Source organism: Onthophagus taurus, chromosome 2 (genome assembly GCF_036711975.1).
Source record: "Onthophagus taurus isolate NC chromosome 2, IU_Otau_3.0, whole genome shotgun sequence".
Taxonomy (NCBI): domain Eukaryota; kingdom Metazoa; phylum Arthropoda; class Insecta; order Coleoptera; family Scarabaeidae; genus Onthophagus; species Onthophagus taurus.
The window spans coordinates 24,488,921-24,508,664 of NC_091967.1; the positions used below are offsets into that span (position 1 = coordinate 24,488,921).

At 32.2% G+C, this 19,744-nt stretch overlaps 1 protein-coding gene across 1 annotated transcript in view; it reads left to right on the plus strand.

Moving 5' to 3' along the window:
- The first annotated feature begins 4,815 nt into the window (after positions 1 to 4,815).
- LOC111417240 (patched domain-containing protein) overlaps positions 4,816 to 19,744 on the plus strand; it is a 75,689-nt gene continuing 60,760 nt past the window's right edge. The window contains exon 1 of the mRNA XM_023049461.2: positions 4,816 to 5,079. The gene's annotated coding sequence lies outside the window, so the exon portion shown is untranslated. The remainder of the gene's footprint in view (positions 5,080 to 19,744) is intronic.

Sequence of the window (19,744 nt, forward strand, 5' to 3'; positions counted from 1 at the left end):
TTCACAGGAATTAGTATCTCTTTTAGGTGTTGGACACTGCAGATAATAATCAAGTTCAACCCCAATAGGGCTTTTTTAATTGAATACAACTTTATTTATATTAGGTTTGTCTTTAGTAACCTCATTGTAACAATCCTAATACGATATATAAAATCTCTTGTTGCAGTTTCGTCTAGTTTCCTTCTCTTCGCTTGTAATTCATCATCGCATTCATTACTAACAGAACTGTCGCTGTTATCACTTTCGATTATTAATGAAAGTATCCTCTTCTTTCACTTTCGAATTTTGCAATTTTCCCCGATAAAATTTTAATAATTCGTATAAAATCGATTTCTTGGAATATGCATATCAAAATTTCCCAAAATGTTAATAAAACCGTCCTCTTTCCAATGAACAAACCCGTTTTGAAAAATAACTTTTAGTTTTTGAGAAAACAATACTTGAAGTTTTGTTAAAATTTTCGATGTTGCAATTTTCATCGACAATTTTCAAAATTCGCTATAAATTTCATTTCTTGAAGGATCCTTGTGAAAATATCACCAATTATTAATTAAAGTATTCTCTTTTTAATGCAACAAGCCGTTTTGAAAAACCATTTTTTTTTTTTGAGAAATAAATTTTTGAAATGATCGACAATTTTTTCGAATTTAGCAATTTTTGCCCATTAACTTTTAAAAATTCGTATAAAATCCACTTCTTGGAATATGAGTATGAAAATTTCCCAAAGTGTTAATAAGACTGTCCTCTTTCCAATGAACCAACCCGTTTTGAAAAATAACTTTTAGTTTTTGAGCAAACAATATTTGAAGTTTTGATAAAATTTTCGATGTTGCAATTTTCATCGATAATTTTCAAAATTCGCTATAAATTTAATTTCTTGAAGGATCTTTGTGAAAATATCACCAATTAATTAATTAAAGTATCCCCTTTTTAATGCAACAAGCCGTTTTGAAAAATCACTTCTAGTTCATGAGAAAAAATTTTTTGAAATAATCGACATTTTTTTCGAATTTTGCAATTTTTGTCGATTAACTTTTAAAAATTCGTATAAAATCCACGTCTTGGAATATGAGTATGGAAATTTCTCAAAGTGTTAATAAGAGTGTCCTCTTTTCAATGAATTCGTTTTGAAAAATAACTTTTAGTTTTTGAGAAAACAATATTTGAAGTTTTGGTAAAATTTTCGATGTTGCAATTTTCATCGATAACTTTCAAAATTCGCTATAAATTTCATTTCTTGAAGGATCCTTGTGGAAATATCACCAATTATTAAATAAACTATCCTCTTTTTAAAGTTGCTCCGTTAGTTAAACCAACATCAAAAAAGTTCATTTTGTATCTTGGATCCAAATAAGTTGACATATCTTATCAGCTTTCTTATTAATTTCATTTTTATTCAAATATCGCAATAATGTGACAACGTAGTAAAGTGATACTTCAGAAATGTACCAGAAATTATAACCATAACCGGATATCCGGCCGAAGGTGATGCCGAATATCCGGTATCCGGCTTTTCGCAAAATCACTATCCGTTCCATCACTAGTATGTACGTTTTCTATCCCCATCTTGCTTTCGGCTTTCCGTTAGGTTTTGCTACTTGCATTTCTTCTGTTAAGCAGTTGCTTCAATATCCTTCCTTCTTTCATCCTGACCACATGTCCTGTCGATTGCAATTTCTGAGAGCATTGGCCCCTTGCAGTAGCTGTATAGGTTATATTTTCTTCTCCATATATTATTCCGATATGTTGAGCCTACAATCCTTCTCAAAATCTTCCTCTCGAAAACATTTATACTCTTTGCAAGTTTCTGTGTTAGTGTGTTTTCGGTATAACATATGTTAGTCTGCATATCTTATGATTTGATTATATGTACTATTGCATAGTAAACTATATTGACCAGCAGTATTATTCTTCGTATTTCCCTAGCCTGTCCTTTGCTGTCAGTAGATTTATTCTGCATTCCTTATTGTTCCGCTTAAGATGTTAATGTCGTCTGCAAAGGACCCTAACCCTACCGATTTTTTGATCAGTTGATTCTATCGTCGTATTTTCATTGCTCGTATGGCATGTTCCCCTTGTTTTAGTCCTTGAGTAATATTGAAAGTTTTTGTTGACTGCTCCTGTATGCATAGGTAGCATTGTGTATTACTTAATGTAGTTCGTATCATACTTATAATCTTCGCTGGTATCCTAAACTCTATCAGGATGATATACAAATACTCCCTGGTAACGAAAACCTACAAATATATCTGCTTAATCGTAAATAGGAAATCCTACTTGATACTGTCCTATTATTTTTGCTTCATACACCTGTGGTTTAGTAAGTATGTAAAATTTTAAATCTATTACTCAAGAGAGATATTCCACGGTAATTTTTACACTTATTTCACTTTGATGGTATCACATCCTCCTCCCATGTCTTTTGGAGTATGTTGGGTAACCTATTGACCAAAACATCCCCTCCGTTTTTTTAACTTCCACGATTACCTCAATGGTATTCCTTATTTCACCTATACCTGGTGGTGTAATTGAGGATTCATTGTAGGGTTCTTCTTCGTGTTGTTGCCATTGCTGATTACCTTTGGTATTTTTCTTGTTCAGAAGGTTTTTAAATTAATCAACCCAAGTACTATTTATTTCTTCGATATCACTTAAAATCCTTCCTGTTTTGTCTCTACAGAGTTTCGTATGGGGTTTGTAAAATATATTCGCTTTTCTTGTATTGTTATCCTTTTCCATGTTCAGAAGTTATATACCGTCCAATGTTGCGTCTACAAATTCTGTCAAGACTCTCTTCATTTCCTTAAATGTATCTTCTTTCTCCCTCTCTCTCTCTATCTCTCGTGTGCATCTCTTTCCATTCCGTTCTCCATCCAGATATTGTGTCCCATCCTACTCGTAATCCTCTATTTCTTCCTTCATCTACCCCAGTACAATTGATACCTTCAATCTTTATATAATAAGTTTGAAGTAGCGTTTTAAGCACCTTAAAAGAAAAAGATTATCCACCCTTTGTTAGGTCAGCCATCCTTATATTGGCCATTAAAGCCAGTATAGCTCATTAGGCAATCTTTTTGTTTGGGATATCGACCGAGTTATGGTTCGTTCCAAATAAGTCATCAAAAATGGACAGCTCTTATTCGTTCACCGTTTCTAGAGTATTTGCCTACCACAAGATGTGTAGACAAATGTAATTCTTTTACAATGTCAATTTAGTAACCTTTGTCAATGGAGTGTGAGTCATGTTTGTTATAACTCCACTACATAGTTTTTAATCTTTACCGGCTATCTTTGTCAGATAGAGTCGACAGCTTTTTCGATATCCAGCACTGTAATTGTTTGCTGTTTTCTAGGCTAGTTCTAACATGAGAGAGATATTCACGACTGGTTTAGATTTTTTGAATCTAAATTGATTATTCTGAAGTATACCATACTCTTTGACTATTTCGTGCTTTCTGATCTCCATCACTATCGTAGAGACCATTCCTTAGACGTAAGGTACTCCTTGCTTTATTTCGGCTTTCTGAATCAAAGCTTTCTTTTCGTCAATTTTTTCTCTGTTTTACTTTTTTAAGTATCCTTGATATTTGCCGGGTATTTAGGGCAACATTTGTATCTCTTTGAGCATTCAAATATTGAATACTTATCTCTATATTTCATCTATTTATATTGGTTTGGTCCTAACTCTCTCTTTTTGAAAAATTTTTTTACTGTATTAATATTATTTGTTTCATGGATAATTTGTTTCCATTTGTTGACTAGAACATGACTTTTTTTCTTCAAAGCCTGATTAGTCTTTGAACTGCAAAATGTTTTCCATGGTCTTCTTCAATCAGTTTAATGACAGACTCTTTTAATCTGTAGAAGAATTTTGGGCCATCAATCCTGATCCCTGTAGTCTAAAAGTTTCTTAAGTTCTTCAGTGCGTATATAGTGATATCCTCTATACGTCCTCTTGTTGTGGGTACCTAGTGTTGTCGTATCTTTTATCCCTATGATCTCGAGTTTAGCATTTCTGATACTCTTTTTCCGATTGTCAGAAACAGAATCTTCGAATTGTGAGTACTATCTGGGCCAATTTATGGTCTTTAGACTTCGTCGACTACGTTACTTTCTTTGTACGTTCTAATTTGCTGGAGCAGGACACTTATTGCTTAATGGCGGTGTAATAAATCTTGTTTTTTTTTTCTTCAGTACATCATTTGTATTCCTTTTCTTATTATTCTTTGATGTTTACTGGGTACTTATGGAAATTTCTAAATGTTGCTTGGTACGGTGTAGTCGTCGTACATATTGAAGAGTTTCTTGTTTTCGGACAATCAAATGATGAATGTTTATCACCACGTTTCGCGCATTTATAGATATATATGACTATATATCTATATGATGTTAGTATTTTATCTTTTTGATAAAATACTTTTAAAAAACGTTGTGACGAATATGATAAGTAATTTTATGAAAATAACTAGTTAGCTTTATTGCATAAAATGACTATTCCGCAATATTGCAATGTTAAAACACAAAGATTTTCGTAAAACTTGGGATTATTCATTATCATGATGACATTTACGCAAGCGTAAAATCGACAGTATTTTACAATACTCTCGCAATTGCAATTGCAATTCAAATCGCAATGTAATTGAATCATATCAGTTAAGTTGAAACAGAATAGTTTAGATATGAAAAGAGTATGTAACATACATAGTGAGTTATAAATTTGTTCTAATAAGGAAGCACACTAGTAACAAAATGGAAGTGGGGCTTAGTTTTGTCGTTCACACTGTACAATATTATTACAGAAAGCGACTTCGCTTTGCAGTCTTTAGTTAGAGTGGCGCTGATACTTCGGCTCGGTGCGTTGGTGAAAGACCCAGAACGCTTCGGTTTTCGAACCATTCAACTTCTTCGGGCTTAGCAAGAGTTTAATTGAGCAGTGGTGTTCTAGTCGGTTCGAGTGTTCAAAAATATTATCATAAACATTAATGGTTGTTAAAAAATAAAAAAAAGATTTTAAAGTGAGTTTTCAGTTTTGAATTTTTTGGAGCTTTTTTGGATTAAGTCCTTCATTTAAACAAAAAAGTAAGTTTAAAATTATAGATTAAAATTTAATGATCCTACGTTAAGAATCGAGTGCATTAAAATTTTCCCAACGTAGTTAATGTAAAGAAATACGTACAAGGATTGGTTAATGTTCTGAACCACCCTGAATATCAATAAGTTTCGTAATAGGTTACGTAAAATGTTAGTTACGTATAATGACGAAAGAAATAACCCTCTCAAATTTCTAATTATACCATTCGTTTAACGTATTTTGTAAGTGAAAATTGGTGGAAGCTGAAACTAATATTACCTAGGAATTTATTGCAAAGTTGAAAGTGTCCGATAATAATTATGAAGTAATAATTTCAGGTTTTTTGTTGCTTTAAGTTTGAGTTCTTAGAAAGCTTATATTTTTTTTTCTCAAAGACGTTTAAGAAAATAACTAAAGCTTTGAATGTTTTGTAACTATTTAGAAAAAATTTCCCCCCTTTCTATTCTATTTCGTTGTAAATAAAAATATAATGCTTTCTATAGAAACGGAAAAGAATCTGTAGAAAGAATCTCCAGGTAGATATCCAAACTGGGCAGGTGTTGTGTTTTGTAATAATACGGAACAGGTAGAAGAAGGTCTACTTACTGAATCGTAAAGCTGGCTCAGATTTTTATGCCTGATTTCGTAAATAAACGAGTCAAGACAGTTTTACTACATAAATAAATTATTCTTAATCACGATTTTAGTATTTATGTTAAGTTTCTTTCTTTGATGATTTTGTTGTTGATCATAAATGTTTAGACATTTTATTTACCTACCTTAATATTTTTTTAAGTGATTTTTTATAAAAATATTTAACTTAAAAAATCTTAAAAATATTGGTACTTCTGTAATTATTTTTTTAATTTTTCATGTTATTGCTTTTTAAATTAATTCTTTGTTCCAAATTAATTTTTATAACCCATTTTTTAAAAAAGCTTTTAAAAATACTGCACAGATTGAGTAACATAATTGCAAAATATAAAAAAAATATAAAATAAAAATTGTCTGAAATGAAAAGTAAAACAATAAACGTTTAAATACTTATTTAGAATTGTTGTGTAAAAATCGACCTAAAAGCAATTTTCGCAATTCAATTAATGTCTTATTTATTTATGACTTCCTTAAACACTAATTTCAATACCCATTGTAACTTTACACTTACGTATGTAGTCCCAAAAAAGTTTTGCTAGGTATTAACTTGAATGACTAACATTACTAGTGATTAATCATCGAGATTTAAGCGGAACAAATTATTGTATAGTAGTTCATAACGAAAGTTCTGTGTCAAATAATTTTTCACTTTCTCTGTAAATTGGTTACAAAACACTAACGAGTATAATTAAACCGGAAATGAGCTCAAATTTGGAATGGATATGAATTATGTTGAGTGGAATCAAATTTTTATATAAATACAGTCAATTCCGCTTAATTGCAGAAAGACCGGTTAATCGGGACAAACAATATCCATCGAAATGATTTGCTTTAAAACGATTGTAATTTATCAGCCATGGTACAATGTGCAATGACATCATTCGTCGTATTTTTATGGCCTTTAAGTAGCAATGTCACTTTCGACTGAATCAGCGCTTAAGCGATGCTCTCGATCGCCGTTTTATCCGTTCAATATCATAGGAAAGTGCACTCAGAATTGTCTAAGAAAGCGACTGCTGGCGATTATTATGCTATATAACGTGGTCGGAGAACATATCAGTAAAATTACGATTGACGAAGTAAAATACCGAAAAAAGATTTAGTCTCTCAAACAAAATTGGTTTGATGGACAAAATTAAAAGGTAGCCTTCGTAATCTCGCAGAAATTACTGTTATACCGAAGTCTACTTGCACGTCTTTCTTCGAACCTGCTTAAAAAATAGATGGAACAGAAAGATTGCATAACGTTATTCAAAAGAAATAGTGATGGAAAAGATTCAGTTTTCCGTAGTTAGTGGACGAGGTATAAAGAAATCGGAAGAGATTGTGAAATACTATAATACAGCGAATTTAAAGTAACAGATGGATGGTTATCTCGATGCAAATCAAGACACAACATCAAATTTAAGAAAGGACACGGTGAAAAGGAATGCGCTTGAAAGCGTAGAATGTTGGAAATACGAAAATTCCAACATTTCTAAAAGATTTCTGTGCAGTCAACATTTATAGTGCTGATGAAATCGGCCTTTATTATCTAGCTACCCTGGACGGATCCATGTGTTATTCGCATATTACATTGTCCCATTGAAACAAAGTTTGTGTCCTTTTTTGAGAAATCTTTATTTCTATAGAAAACTTGAGAATTCACTACTACTTTGTGTTGTCTTTTGTCATATTGACGATTTTTTGTCTGCTGATGCCACGGTAATTTTGTCCATTTATTAGCAAAACATGATTTACTGATTATCTGTATAGATTGGCAATTCTATCTTGGTCGGTAAAGGTCAAATACGCCGTACGGACCTTATTTCTCTGTTATATTTTACGGAGTGCGTATCATATACAGTGCTCAACAAAAGTATTTGCGTATGTATATTATATGGGATGTTGGGACCATGGGTTAATTAGTCAACAGATGTACAACATCATCTGATAAAGGTGCCACAATATGATGACCAGTTCTAGAATTATATAAATTTAATCATAGAATCTGGGCGTAAGCGACTTTGGCTTAATTAGTCAAAAGATTTACAATATCATATAATAAAGCCGTGGCGCTAAAATATGATGACTAGTTTTAAGTTGATATAACATTATTGCAATCTCTGCTTAATTATTTAAAGCATATATACAATTTCACCTGATATGTACAGTGTGTTAATTAATTATCGTACCCAACGTCATCATTGCAAGTATGCAACCCAATACGCAAATCGCGTATTGCAATACCAATACTGTGATATTGGTTGCATACTTACATTGATGACGTCGGGTACGATAATTAATTAACACAGTGTACATCTGAGAAGCTGTAATATTTCGATGTAAGTACTAAGTTTTTGGCGAATGATGTACCGATGGTCCTTTATGTCGCGATTTCACCTATCCCACTTCAATGATTTACTATCGTACTTCTTCTTTTCTCAAAGTTTACAAACGCTTTTTTTCAAAAATATAAACATAAACTTAAACCACAATCAAGTCTGCTACCAAAAAGTAAAGACCAGTATTATTGTACATAAATATTTTTAATACTATAACTTAATATGAACCTGAATGAATTGTAACTAGTAATTCGTATAAAATTGATTCAATGATCATCGTAATATTAATTAAAATAGAAAGAATTAAATAAAATTCGTGTAACGATGATAGAATTATTTATTTATATTATTCAGTGCTTATTACAGTATTCGACCATATAGTGGTCTTCCTCAGGCACACCTACAATAACAAAAAATGTATTAGAAGGAACATAGAACAATCCAGAAATTACCCTAAATATTATGATCTAAAATATAAAAGTAAAGAACGTAAATTACCGTCAAAGCGTAATTTAGATATTAAATGACATCAATTTCGTTAGGATGAATGATCTTGACTCAAAGTTGTTCTAAAAATGAACAAAAAAGGAATATAAAATGGTCAATTGTGCAAATAGCGTACTTACAATAATTATCCGTTAAAGAACATTTAAAAATCAATACGATGTATGTCGGAATGTAAAATAAACGGCGATGTTAATATGTTAAAAACATGCAAAAATCACCAACTTAACAACAAAATATAACAAATCGAAAAAGAGTACTTCACACAAAAGGACGAGAGACTGGTTTGGATAAAAAATTATTGAAGAGAGAAGAAAGGCTTTATTTCATTCTAGAAAGCGGAAACATGTTGCATTTATTCTATAACTTGAATTCTATTTCTCATCTATATCTATAAATATGAAATATCTATCAATAGATTATATGGAAAAATCACTTATTGCATGTATGTATTTGATGAAAAATCTATAATTATTAACATCCGCTAGGTCGTTCATAAGACAATTATTGCTATATATTATTTATTCTATATTCTTAATTCTATATATTATTATATATTATTGCTATTAGTGCTATATAGGACAGACTGGAAGAAGCTAGATTCTCGATCATTCTTCATTCTTCTATCATCGTTACACGAATTTTATTTAATTCTTTCTAATTTAATTAATGTAAATAGTAAGTTCATGAAATAACATAAATAAGGTTGTGATTCCTCTAAATTGGCGCAATTTTCACAAATTAAAAATGCGTGCTCTAAGCACAATGTGATATTGCATCGCATGCAGCCATAAATTAATAGAGTTCTTTCAAAAATACACGCCATTTCAAGTTCAGATTTTGCGGATTGGCTTGATATATAACTTGAGTGTTTACTCCTGTTGTATTAAAAAATGAGAAAAATGAAGTCGTCGAAAGGCTGTTTCTTGCTACGCTGTAATCAGCAGATAATTCGTTCAAGGTATCGACGCCATAATTTAACCAAAATTGTAAAAACTGATAATTTCTGGAAATTTCTTATCACCGGATTCTTTTACTATAGCTACTATATCATCATGATCTCAAGTAGAAAATAGAATGAAATTTTTCGACATTTTTGTAATTCTGTCTTCTTTGAAAGCAAACATTGAATTGTATGTATAGAAAATGGTATTTGCCGCATATTTTTCCTGATTGTTCCAACCGATGTGAGCGGATGTTTTTTGAATAGATTGATCATTAGAGGATAACTGATAAACTAAATTATCGAATGTGATATTGCCGTTTTTCCAGATATTGGCACAATCACACATTCAACTATACCAGTGGTGTCCATAACGTCGATCGCAAAGCAGTTTTGAGTTGATTGCCAAGAAAATCATGAATCTGAAATATCTAATATCTGGGCCTCACAGCAAAAAAAAGGAAGGTTATTTTAAACCCTTCGGTCGATCTTGGCAAGATATTTATATAAAAAGTCGATTTTGATCAAAAATTAGTGGACACTACTGCTCTAAATCGATTAAACGTCAAAATTGTTGATTAACTCAATCATAACTCATAAACTAAAAACGATGGGGAAATATTTTTTATACATAAAACCTTAGTAATGGACCATAAAGACTAGATCCATAAAAAGATTGAACCCAATTATTACCATTTTTATTTGTAATCTCTAAACCGATTAAACATTAAAATTGTTGATTTTCGAAAATTAACTCAATCATAACTCAAAAACTAAAAGCGATGGAGAAAAACTTTTTATACATAAAACCTTAGTAATGGGCCATAAAGACTAGATCCATAACAAGATTGAACCCAATTATTACTATTTTTTATTTATAAGCTCTAAATCGATTAAACATCAAAACTGTTGATTTTCGAAAATTAACTCAATCATAACTCAAAAACTAAAAGCGATGAAGAAAAACTTTTTATACATAAAACCTTAGTAATGGGCGATAAAGACTAGATCCATAACAAGATTGAACGCAATTATTACCATTTTTTATTTATAAGCTCTAAATCGATTAAACATCAAAATTGTTGATTTTCGAAAATTAACTCAATCATAACTCAAAAACTAAAAGCGATGGAGAAAAACTTTTTATACATAAAACCTTAGTAATAGGCCATAAAGACTAGACCCATAACAAGATTGAACCCAATTATTACTATTTTTTATTTATAAGCTCTAAATCGATTAAACATTAAAATTGTTGATTTTCGAAAATTAACTTAATCATAACTCATAAACTAAAGGCGATGGGGAAATACTTTTTAAACATAAAACCTTAGTAATGGACCATAAAGACTAGATCCATAAAAAGATTGAACTCAATTATTACCATTTTTTATTTATAAGCTCTAAATCGATTAAACATCAAAATTGTTGATTTTCGAAAATTAATTCAATTATAATTCAAAAACTAAAAGCAATGGGGAAATACTTTTTAAACATAAAACCCTAGTAATGGACCATAAAGACTAGATCCATAAAAAGATTGAACTCCATTATTACCATTTTTTATTTATAAGCTCTAAATCAGTGGTGACCATAACATCGATTGCCAAAAAAATCATGAATCTGAAATATCTATATCTGAGCCTCAGAGCAAAAAAAAAAGGAAGTACCCCAACCTTCCTTTTTTTTAAACCCTTGGGTCGATCTTGGCAAGACATTTATATAAAAAGTCGATCTTGATCAATAATTAGTGGACAACACTAAACTATACTTTCTGGTTTGTTACTTTTTCGGAAAGATCCTACAGGCAACAATAAAACGTTTTTGCATTGACAAGAGTTAAACCATATTTACTACGTTTTTCTTGGCATGAATGAATGACATATGTTCTATAAATACGTCCAACTTCTTATCAACTATTAAGCATTCACTGGGTATATAGTATATCTTACAATTTTAAACAAAACGATTTCTCTAATTGGTGCCAACTTGTAAATCTCTTTACGTTGCGCTCTATATTCTACAAATCGCAGATATTGTAGCAAAATATAATATCTTCTTTGTAACATTGTTGTACGAAACAAATCTATGCCACTACCGCCGCTATTCCAAAGATCAAAAGTTCGTCTGATTGAGTCTATGTATTTCCCAGTTAGCCTTTTACAGGGTAATTCTCAACCGATACGCATAAACTTGGGGAATTATTCCTCATGACAAATAATGAGTAATAGGTGAAAAAAATTGTAGCAAAAGTTTTTTAGTTTCCTAGATATCCATGAAATTTACTTTCAAATCAAGAATACATATATTTTAAAATGACATCAAAATAAGTGTTTCAAGTTGTTTCCAATATTTTCTATACACAATTGCTGAATCCACGATGTCCCACTAGCGCGGCCTAAACCGGGTATTGGCAGATCGTTTCGGCAGCAATTTGTACCTGATTTCGCAATCCTTGCTTAGTATTAACTTCCTCAGTATTCACTTCCTCAGCTGCAATGTTAATCACTGTATGCCATCCTCAGTATCAGCCAAGAGGACGGCATCGTCTGTATAGTTGTCAATCTTGATTTTGTAATCATTCATGGTCTAACCATACTTTACATTACATACTTTGTAGTGTTTGCCCTGTTCTGATTCTTGTATCCTTACTTTGTCCAACGTTTTGGTTAGATCAACGAAACAGAGGAAGGCTGCCTAACGTTTTTTCGCCGGAGTTCTATCTGATTCTTTGATATATTTTCATCAACATTGTGTGATCCGCACATGTGATTCTCCATCTCGTTACTAAATTTCGCGATGCATCATTTGTGTAGGCAACTTGTGCAATCAGAAGGTCGTGAGCAAACCATACACCCAAATGTATGTAAAATTTTTTTGCAGAAGATAAAATAAGTATGGTGGTACCAGTTCTAAACAGATGAGATCGTTTGGTATAGCTGTGTCAGATGATTTCTGGAAGCAAAGACTGTACGCTTTGAAGATGATATGATAGCGCGGTCTAATCCAGGGTGTTGGTGTATTGTCGGTAGCAGTATGTATCTGATTTTGCAATCCTTGCTCAGTATTAACTTCGAGAGACTGAGATTGAGGTCGGGTGATCGAGATGGCCAGGCCTATGAGCTACCTCGACTGATCCATCTTCGGGGAACTACCTTATCTAGATGTCGCCGGATATAACTATGAAACTAAAAATCTTTTACTACAACTTTTTTCACCTATTACCCATTATTTGCTTCGAGGAATAAATCCCCAAGTTTATGTATATAGGTTGAGAATCGCCCTGTATAACCCTGTTAAGTAAAAAAGCCAAAAACTGCTTTGATTTCCATACTATCAGTGTCTTTGACCAACTATTGACGATTTGCATCATACTCAGTGGCTTAATTTGATAATTTTATATTTGTATAATGAGTAATGTCATCAGACAAATGAATTATTATATTCTCTGATTTTGCTCTTACATTTTGCTCTTGTTTGCAATATTTAATCAGTTTAATTTATCGTTATCTGAAAACTACCTAGTACCGGTGACTTCTCCGTCGCATTCTTAGTAAAATTAATCTCCTCGTGCTTCTACTGATATTTCTTATCAGCGTTCTGTTTCTCCTGTGATTTTCCTAATTTATGCACAGTTCAAAATTACTTGTAAGTTGTAATATAATTATTTGGAAGGATAATGCGAACTTGGCGTCGCAATTTCTGTTCAACACGGCCAAATACTCTGCACACAACTCCTTGGGTTTGAATCTTGGTTACTTTTTAACAGCATATTGTGATACTAGTATGTTGTTTTTAATGTTTGCAAGGTAGTTGCCAATTTTCAACATTAAAATCTTTAAAGTTATAACTAACAACATTTCCTTCTTCCTTTTGTCATTTTCTTCATCCTTGTAATTAACTTTTTTTACTGCCAACACTTTTTCCTTCAACTAATACTTTCCAAAATTATTAAAATCATTCATCTTATAACTATAAATGTTTTCTAACGACGACGACAACTAAAACACTACACACTTTCAAACAACAAATAAACAACTCAGCAACACTTACTTTCATATATAATTGTGGGCAAATCAATTTTTGCATAAGTTACCCATTTCTTAAAAATTGAGATTTTCAAATAAACACTCTGTATAAATACTAACAGAATTATCTGTTTTAAAATAAAAGATGTTTTAACATCCTGGTGCAACGTACTGAAGAGTACTACTAAAAAGAAGGTGTGGGATGTTAAACAATAAAAATTCTTATTCTGGATGGCATAATAATAAGAAAACGAGCCACGCACAAAATCCGGATGCGACAAATTTTCTCGTCATTCGCTTTAATATCATTTGCTTAGATTACGAGTCCCCTATTGTCTATATTAATAAAAGTCTGGTACGCATCAGCACGAACTTCCGAGTAGCGATTACGTTTATTAGCGCGGTCAAGAACTTATATATCAAACGCGTTTATTGTATAATGGTTCGGAGTGGTTTAACGCACGAAACGTTGTCGAGAGTCGAGAGCAAACGTGTTGTAAACAAATCACTTCGTTGCAAGTTCGAATTTAATGTTCAAATTAATTGTTGAGGTAGTTTTTGTAAATTCGTTTTAGGGTATTTTATTGGATTTTTTTTAAATTAAGAATTTTAAAATGGTAGAAGATGTAGTAACATCGTATGAGTTTTAATTGAAGAACGTTTATGACTAATTGATTATTTCAATCAAGAAGTAATATAATAACTACGCTGTGACAAATCCAGCTTAGTTTCAATATTTTGTGAAAGCGTGTCATATTACTTAATAGAACTTGTTGGGTTGTAAATAAATTATACCAATTTAAATTATATATTTTAGGGCAACAGAAGAAAAAATGATACATACCTATATAAAAAATAGAAAAATATAAAATTTTTTGACAAACAAATGCCTAAAATTCTCAAAATCCGTAGCACCAAAATTTAAAGTACTAGATAATCCTTTGTGATGTTTTTGAATTCAGACAACTATGATATACTGTATCACAAAAGCTTAAGGAATCGCAAAGCATAACCTTTGTGCTGCGATTTAAAATATTCCTCATGCTATATATGAGCTTCAAAGCAGCAAATGAAATTTTTGTTTTGTCCAGAATGTGCTTTTCGAACCTAAGATTCGAGTCGAGTTGTAATCCTAAATGTTTAGCACACTCCCTAACACCAACACATTTACAAACAATATTGATTTTAAAATTTTCTGCAAGAGAGTCTCGTGCACCCCGCCTGCCAAAGAGCATAACCACTGATTTATTTGAATTTACTCGTACCGAGTGTTTAGTGAATACATCTATCAGATTATATATGTCCTCACTCAATTTAACTTGAGCAGTGGTCAAGTTATGTGCATAGGCAAGAATGATAGATAGATTTGGGAATCGTCCGCATAAAAATGTGACTCTGATTATTTCAAAACTGTCGATAGATTAGAAGTGTAGATACAAAACAGTAAAGGCCCCAAGATAGAACTCTGTGGCACTCCTGACTTCAAGCTTCGCAGTTCAGATCTCCGATCACCCAATTTAACCGCTTGTTGTCTGAATCATGCTCATAGCAAAATAATTAAACCCTATAAAAGATAAGATAGCTGATAACATCCTACGATTGACAGTATCAAAGGTCCTACTGTAGTCTAGCAGAACTAATCCAGTGAGGCTATTTTGATCCGCCGTAAACTACTAATTGGTAAAATTGGTAAAATACTAATTGGTCGCAGGTCCGAAAATGTCATAGAATTTTTAATCTTTGGTGTTACTAAAGATTTTTTTCAACATTTTGGAAAGATTGACCTCGATCAGCATTTATTAATAATATGTGTGACGTAAGGAATGATGAAAGGACAACAGTAGTGTATCATCACAACCGAGAGTTCATCATATCCCACACTGCCAGACTTGATATTTAACAAATGGCCCGCTACAATATGCTCCGAGACAGGCACAAAAGCAAACAATTCATCAAAGGTAGACTTTTTCGTAGTAGTATAAGCTTGAATTAAGTCTGGATCAGCGATCATTGACCTACTCTTTTGATTTGGTAACATTCAGATGCCTTAGTGATAGTATAGAGAATAATTACTATTTATGGCTTTCGTAACGGTGGCAGTACCGCAACGCATCGTAAGTATTGTCGATGCTTTTCTAGTAGCCACATCGAGAAGTTTCTTCAAAAACATTCTGGAATGTAATATAAAGATACCTGAAAGGGTCAACGGTCTTCGTGACAATGATCACGCAGTTGACAATGTTGATGTTACAATCGATGTGATTCATAATAGTACAAGAAAGATTTCTGCTATGCTTTACATTGTAGAGTATGTAGAACTCGTAATATTGAAGTCCTATGCAAAATATGGAATTGTACACTATATGTGGCGTATGGTGTTTTGTGAATTTTTAAATAAAGTGGAGTAACGATTCCTCTATGGGGTGACATGAATAGATAAAGCGATTTTCACACGCTATGCGGTAAATAAGATTGCGGTAAAGTTTAGAATGGCATTTTTCATTCCATGTTATTATCAATCAAAATAATTCCTAGTCACTTACGATTACTCCCACATCTTAGTACATACAAGATTGACCAAGAATTTGATTTACCACTAAATTGGAAGCGATGATGTTGGCAGCAACATGTCTGAACATCTCCGTTTTTTTTGTTAACAACTAAACTCTCTACAAAATAATTTTGAAATTTTGAAAAGTCGCCGAACTTAAGTTAATTACATCTTTATTTTTTCCGAAATTGCCTGCGATTGGGGCACTACCTGGACGATAATTTCCCCACCATCACAGTTTTATTATTAATTTGTCATTTATCTCTAATATTAATATAATACGATGGAAGTCGCCGTAAAGGTAGTAAATAATGACATAATCGTATATAAATGGGAAGAGAGAATCAGATAAATGGCTATCAAATGCAGTGTTGGTACAGTGAAAATAGGGAAAAAATTGTCCAAACGTCTAAACGTGGTTAGATTATGAGGAGTGTGTGATATATTGCTGGAGTAGAAATTTAGAGGATTTCGAGTTAGTCTAACTAAGATGAAAAGGTTGCCCATAATAGCATTGACGATGGGAAAGAAAGTCCAAGCTCTTACCCATTAATTGTAATTCATACTGTTTTAAAAAAGTTCACTATCTGAAAACCCAAACAGTTTCAATGCATTAGCATCTGGTTATTTATCAATTAGATGTGCTCACTTGAATATTAATGTTTAAGATTATCTAGGTGGTAATTATTAAGGATTTATTTATTTGTTGATCTAAATTCTGTTGAAAATGTATATGTATAAGATTACAATTGGTTTATCCATAACGAAACACTGGAATTGGACCACCTCGTGCTGTTAAAGATAGGAGTCAATGAGTGTTCTTGCTGGCATGGGTATTGGAAGCTGACAGAATAGAGATTAACTTTTCAGAAAAATCTAAAACTAATTTTTTAAGAGTCTGTGCTAAATATGTATTAGATATCATTGCAAAAACATGTTTTTCACAAAGGTTTTGTGTAGAACAAAATTGTTCGGCGGATTGTAATTTAGTTATCATTATTTCGTATGCAAGAAGCTCAAAGCTTATAATAAGATTGAAAATCTAAATATGTTAAGTAATGGATATTGCTAAAGTATATCTTCGAAGAATTTTTTGTCGCTGAACAATGCCTGGCTTTTAATTATCGCCTATTTCATTAGCGCGTCGTTATTTATCAGTTTCGTGCTGCTTTTTATATATTTTAAGAATTGCTTTAATTGTTTCTCAGTGCTTCTCCTGTGCTTCTCAGCGTTGTGGAAATTTATGCTAACACCTTGAAGAGCATTGCCGAAGGCTTAATGGTACTTGAGAGTACTGTCAGGCATTAAAATATATTTTAGTGATGTTGCAATATACAAAAACTTTTATAAAATAATACATTTTTTATTGCGTTAGAAACACAACATATGCTTTAGCTAAATCACATTGTGATATTTAGAAAAACAGTTCTTTCTTTCATTACAACATAAATAAACATGTTAATTGAACTAAAATTAGAACTAAGAATAAAGTATTACTTTTTCGACTTATACCACTCTCTTTTACCACCTTGAAGAAGTGCATTTATTTTTGTTACATCCTGTATAAGAGTAAACAAGGCTGGCGCCACAGTACATCCGGGTTGCCTCTAAAGATTTTGTCATTGAAAATACTTATATGCATGAATGGCAGATAGGAATTTTGACGTCATCTATAAATGAACAAACCCACATAAAGAGCAGGAACACTTCGTACAGGCACTTCAGCAGGTACTTCGAAGTACTTCGAACCAATTTCTGAAGAAGTTTGCAACATGGCATCCGAAACATCAAACGTTTTCTTAAAAGACGCACGGCAAAACCCGAAAGCTTCTAGTGTTAATTCTAATTTTAGTTTAATTAACATCGACCGTGAAAGTCTTCGTACTTATATAAATAAACATTGCATGCAATACATTTTGAATGGGATCTGGACTGAATAGCTTTGGCAGAACAATTTTCACACCTTCCTCTTTCTTTTCCAAAAGTAATCCAGTGCGAACCAGGGTTCCTATGTCTTACGTCGTCAGTAACAGAATAGTGGCACCTTCGTCTTTTGGGTAACTGGGCTGGTGAACTTGCGCTAAGACATTTTCGTGGACGCAGTAAATTTGTGTATTTATTTATCAGACCTGTAGCTACAGAACGACGATAATCTAATAACGTCATCCTTTCCTCTTCACATTCAGAATATATGACAAAAGAATTGACGAAGCATATATCTATAAAACCAAAGAAAAGCCAATGATCTACCGAACCCATGTTTTTATTGTAATCATCAACGACTGAAGGACAGCGCACATCAATTTTCGTTCCATTCTTTTGCTTCCTTTTTACGGTGGTCTCTTCTGTTCCATGAAAATGTGTATCTAAATTTGAGATTCGATAATCATAATCTCCTCTTTTCATTCGTTTATCATCTACTCAATTTTTTGGTGCACCTTTTTTGTGTGACCTTACTGTTCCACAAGCTGTTTTCTTAATTTTCAGTTTTTCCAAAAGACGGATACTTGTAAAAATATTATCGAAATAAATCATTTATATTCATATTCCACTTCTCTTCAGTAAGTTGAAGGACGATCCTTTCACCTAATCCATAATCTTGTAATTTTTCTTCAGTTTCAGGAGATTTTCCCTGATAAACATCAAATTATATAAAATGTATCCTTCCTTATCTGATAAGCACAAGAGCTTATAACCCCTTTTTAGGCTTCATGAGATTAAATTGCTTCATACTTGACCTCCCTTTGAAGATTATCATGGATTCATCCACAGCCAACTGCCTTGTGCCATGATACGGATCTTGTAAATAATAAAAATTCCTGAAACCTATTACGTGTCATTATTCGTATAATAAGTGGTACAACAAAGTCTTCAGCATTACTCCAGAAGAGTTTATAGCTTGGCAAACTATGATAACTTATTAAGAAATTTATGCCAACGAAACACAGCAACTCTTCTTCTTTCAAGTTTAGCGTTTTATCCTTTGGGCGGCGTACAAATTACTTTGAAAAGTAATATCTTTCACACAGATACCCATCAGTGTTAGAAAATAATCTGTACGATTATTGCAAGTTGCAAAAGTATTACCAATTATTCCCTCTGGATAATCATATCCTGGAATTTCAGTCTGTTTTTCCCATTTTCTATCAATTTCTGCCTTGTTCTTCTTCTTGGGCCCTTTGCCACTTATTTCTACTGCTTCAGTGTCACTTTCCTCATTTTGATTAGTTAGTTATTCTACTTCTTCATCTTCCAGCATAAGTACCTCACTAGCACTAGTAATAACAATATCATCTTCATCTTCTATGTCTGTTTGTTCAGAATAACACGAAGTTGCTTACAAATCACACCTAATAACCAATTATCAAAGAGATACCTTTTAGATACCTATAACAAAATCAGTATCTAATCAGGATAATGGTAATTGATAATTACAATAATTTGAACAACCACATAAAGTGCTGAAGACGGAACCCTGAAACACAGCCGATACAGCACTTAACAGATGCAAGAATAAACCACATTCTGAAAATGAATAGGTATTACAATCATTTTTGAGCAACGAGATCGTTGATTCCGATGATATAAAGCAAAAATGAAAATAAAGTTTCATGATATATCTACACTCCTCTATAAGTTGTTAGTGATATTTAGAAGTGCACTACTGCA